This window comes from Helianthus annuus, chromosome 16 (assembly GCF_002127325.2).
Source record: "Helianthus annuus cultivar XRQ/B chromosome 16, HanXRQr2.0-SUNRISE, whole genome shotgun sequence".
In the NCBI taxonomy this organism is placed as follows: Eukaryota; Viridiplantae; Streptophyta; class Magnoliopsida; order Asterales; family Asteraceae; genus Helianthus; species Helianthus annuus.
The window spans coordinates 160,467,922-160,472,909 of NC_035448.2; the positions used below are offsets into that span (position 1 = coordinate 160,467,922).

The window sequence follows — 4,988 nt, forward strand, 5'->3', positions numbered from 1 at the left end:
GAACTGTGCCAAGCCAACAAAAGCACAACCATAAAACTCTTTAAATCCCCATGACCGGTTTTGAAATACCTTAACCGAAAATTTAGCTTTTAGTTATGACCCAACTGAACTGAATTTTCTCATGCACACCCTTAGAATTACTAACAAGTGTTGTGTTTTCCATTGTATCGCGAATTTGGTTTTGGTTATGGCTCAAAACCGAACCGCCCCGTACATAACCCTAAACTCACTAACCTAAGTGATATGTTTCCCGTTGTATCACGCGGGTAAACAGCTAATATATTACAGATATAAATTTCATAAAATTTGAATTTTATATTTTTAAATCAAGTCATTGTTCCATGAAATAGCCATAATTTAAACGATAATGCTTTGTTAAATAATAGTTGGTTATTTAAAAGTTACGATATATACTTGCATTTTAAATTTACAAGTTACATATTTTATTATAAGGCCGTATAATAATTATAAACATTTTATCACCCTAGTTTTGTACTATATATAGTATTATCAGTTTTTAAATTATAAATAAAAAAAATTGGACGTTGGATTTTCCTTAAAATTTTCCGAAGGCACATCCAAAATTTATTCAAAGTCATTTAAACTACATAACTTTAACAAAAAATTGTTTACATTTTACTTGAGGCTGTTAAAAAAATTAAAATTTTACTTAAAAAACACAAAACACTTGTTATAAATATAATTCTAAAAATGAAAAAACAATATCAAACACCCAACCATATCTCAAACAAACCATTTCCTTTATTAATCCTCAAATCCTTAAATTCAGCAAAGACCCAATTGTCAATGCACAATATAATTTTAAAAATGCAAAAACTATATCAAACACCCAACCACATCTCAAACAAACCATTTTCTTTATCATTCATCGAATCCTCAAATTCAGCAAAGACCCAATTGTCAATGCAAAAAAGATAACAACATGATCAAACAATCTCAAACATTACAGGAACAACAAAAACAAATCGAAACCCCGGTCTCGTCTACATCCTCATCGTCTTGAGCCACGGCTGTTGGCTCAGACGTCGATATCACGTTGCTAAGGTTAGGTGCTTTGAATTGCTCTCCTGCCTGACTCTGCAACTGTGAGTTCAGATCCTCTATTTTTGCTTCGCCGAATATTACGTATGTGTCTGAAGCAGGGGACTTGAAAACGGACTTGAAAACATCTGGCTTTGGGATCACAAATAGCATCTGCAAAATGATGAAACTAATGATTTACAAGCAACAAGTAACTGTGGAAACTAACAGTAGAAAATGGCAAAATGAATGTCTTGAAGGTAGAGTTGCAAACGAGCCGAGCGGCTCGAGAAAAGGCTCGAAACAAGCCGTGCCTTATCGAGCTTGAGCCTAAAGTAATGCTCATTTATTCATCGAACCCGAGCTCGAGCCTGGCATGTAAAGCGCGTTTGGCTCGTCGAACCTTAATAGCGTTTATTAAAATTTAATAACATTTACCCCTTATTTAAAGTTTTCTATTCTAGTAAACGAGCCGAGCTTATCTAAACTTGTTTATAAGCCGAGTCCGAACTTAAAAAAAAGCGTGTTTACCAAAACGAGCCCGAGCCCGAGCTTCACTTAATAGATTATAAACGAGCCAAGCTCGAGCCGGAGAAACTACCAACGAGCCGAGCTCGAGCTTTGAAAACAAAGCTCGAACCGACCTGAGCTCGAGCACTCATTAAGTTAATCGAACTCGAGCTCGGCTCGTTTGCACCCCTACTTTAAGGTAACTTTACCTTGCAAGAAAATATAGTTAATAAGATTACAAAAGCTATATTTTTTAACTTTCTAAGTTAACCAATTTGACCCTGTTGGAGGCAAATACATAACCAGTTTAAGTTATTTGCAAAAATATTGCAATTTATTAGAAAATGGAAAAAAATTAAGAAAAATAAAAAAAACACCACATCATTTGAATGCACTGAAACTACTTGGGTTTCCATATAAACTCTCATTCGCTCTTGATTTTAAACAAGTGCATGAAGCATGATTTGATCAGAACGCCTCAAGACCCTGAGGCGGCACTTCATGTACATAAGATCTAGTATGCAGCTTTTGGTTATACATAAAGCTTTGGGTTGTACATAGAGCAACGCCTCACATCTCGAAGCTCAGATTTGGGGCCTAAAGGCGCGTAGGAGCGACTCACTTTTTAAAAACAAGCACTTACCTTTATATAATGTAATAGCAACAAACATGCTTTAGCAATTCCAGTCAGTTATTGAGTAAAATTAAACCTAATTAACTTATGACAAAATCTCAAATTTTAATGTTTTTTTTTGCCTGGACGACGAAACACAGAATCGTATAGCAACAGACAACAAACTTATGCACAGTATTCATTCAACCACATACTCTTACCTACAACATCATCTTCATCCTCATCATCATCATCTTCATCATCATCATCTTCAACCAAAGGTTCATCATTCTGCTTCAAAACACCATTTAAACATACAACCATCATTTAATCGATCTACACACAATTCACATTTATGCCATCGTGCAAAACCAAAACGATTAACGCGTATACGATGTACAGTAATGTCTTTTATAGTTTTATTATTTATGCATAAAACCAAGATCAAACAACAAAAAATTAAACAAACCTAAAGCAGAAAACTAAACTAATCAATCTCAATTAATTAATTAAACAAACCCTACCATAATGCATTTTATAGTCTAACATCACACATAACTAAAATGGTTACATCTCAAACAATGAACTAATCTGTATCTGCCACAGAATCAATAGGGGACAATATAACCTGTTGATACACACACATATACATTAAAACTGACCCAAAGTCCCAAACCCATTTAGGCCTAACCTAAGCACACGTAACGTGTTAAGTTTGATACGTGTGAGAAATTCACACCCCTAAGCATACACTTGAAAAATGTAACAAGAAAAATACTCATAATTTTTCAGAAATTAAAACACGACAGTAAGATGATGGAAAATCATCACATACCAGCTCACAGCTGCACGAATTTGCAGTCAAGTCCCATACACAAATATTGCCATTTTGGTAAGCACATCTTCTCTAGAGGCTATAACTGCAGCTGATGATGTTCTGGCTATGGGAGGTGGCACTGGAGTCACCGCCACCTGGACTGCTAGGGTAGCCTGCTAGGGTAGCGACTGGTGACCATTTCCAGTCCCACATATCTCAAGGTGTTACTCCCCACATGTCTGGTTGCAGAACTCCCTAAAAAACAATCTATCATTAGTCGCTACTATTTTTATATATTTAAATAAATGAAAATCAACTTAAGTCACCAATTCCTGTGAACCTGCTGAAGCATGATGTAGTACCACTACCGTAAGTCACCACTGTCGCTGGTGTCATTGAAACCAAACCCCTTATTGCAGCTTATCCTCGACAGCAGTTGCACCAACAAACACAAGTATTTTAATAGCCACATAGAAACACAACAAATAAAAAGCTGAAAACTGAATCACCAGATTGAGTTTAACGATTTAACCTTTATATGACGCTTTAGAAAACACCAAATCAGCAGAAGTAATCGTCAACGAAGCCAAATCCAACCATCTACCAGCAATCATGAACTCCTGAGCCTCCAAACACAAACTACTCACTTGTTGTTCAGCCACCTGAGCCAAATTTCACAAAATTCAAACACAAATTAACCAAAAATACTCACCAAATCCACAACATATCAGCAACGGTTTTCAGTACTGTTTCAACTCGCATAACCGTTAATTTTAGTACAGTTTCAACTCGCATAACCGTTAATTTCAGTACAGTTTCAACTCGCATAACCGTTAATTAACAACAAATCCACTTACATAACACTCAAATTTCACAAATTCAAATACAAATTAACTTAAACCACTCACCAAATCCATGACAAAACTCTTCAATAAAAAACAATTAAATTCAAAATCTAAAACATGGGTCGACACAGAAATCAACTAACCAATCGATTAATTACCTTATACCAGATCTAAAAGTTTGACCGTATTAGGGTTTGTGAGCAGCAGATCTAAAAGCTCAGTTGCACCTCTTCTCCGTCGATCTGTGGTGAACACAAGTGAAATCTTCAAATTTTCAAAGGAAATAACCATAATCAACAACAAATCTTACCTTATACCAGATCTGAATGTTTGAACGCATTAGGGTTTAGGGGCCGTAGATCTAAAAGTGTCAGTTGCACCTCTTCTCCGTCGATCTGTGGTGAACACATGTTCATAGGAAATAACAACAGTCAAATCTTCAAAGGAAATAACCACAATCAACGTTAAATCTTACCTTACGGTTGTCGAGTGGTCGGAATGCCAACTTAACCAGACAACCACCATCAATAGCAGCCGAAGAAAGCAAAATCTCAAACAGATCTGGTGAAGATAGCTTCGTGTTTCTGAATCGCCGCAAGAGAGAGAGAGGGAGGCGGATAAGAATGAGGAGATTTATGAAACCCTAATTTGTGTCCGTGTTTTTTGTTTCAGTGACAAAAGGGTATAATTGGGATAGTATATGTTGGTGTGCTTTAGTGGGATGTACATCATGCATTAAAGGTGTTTTAAAGAAATTTTAATTTAATGACCTTAAGAAGTCCTTTGGATATGCTTATTAATATAGTATAGATATATATATATATATATATATATATATTAACTAGACTAGATAAACTAATATATATCGATGCATAGTTACTAGTATTTAAATTCCAGTTGTAATTTGTACTAGATGCATATATAGATATATATAAAAAGAGTAAGTCGCAATTCTCGACGTTTTTGATCAATCTGCTTGTGTAACTGTTTGTATAAATCTTATTCTGTGATATTAATACATGATAAATTTTTACAATTCAGATGGACAACCAAGTAAATCAGGAAAACCAGAATAATGAAAAACATCAATGAAAAGGATTCTTTTAAAAAGGCTATCCTAAAACATGTGTCTTCTTGCTGACTCTCTACCACTCCATCAACA

General features: G+C 35.2%; 1 long non-coding RNA gene across 3 annotated transcripts; it reads right to left on the minus strand.

Moving 5' to 3' along the window:
* Positions 1-857: 857 nt before the first annotated feature.
* LOC110914990 lies at positions 858-4,494 on the minus strand. Of its 3 annotated transcripts, none has more exons than XR_002578676.2 (7): positions 4,302-4,494; positions 4,137-4,221; positions 3,985-4,068; positions 3,322-3,643; positions 3,000-3,236; positions 2,386-2,455; positions 858-1,215 (listed from the first exon to the last, which is right to left on the minus strand). It is a non-coding gene; the product is annotated as an uncharacterized LOC110914990 (long non-coding RNA). The 3 variants fall into 3 exon arrangements; XR_002578677.2 differs by having other exon boundaries at positions 2,386-2,458; XR_002578679.2 differs by having other exon boundaries at positions 3,308-3,643.
* Positions 4,495-4,988: the final 494 nt, after the last annotated feature.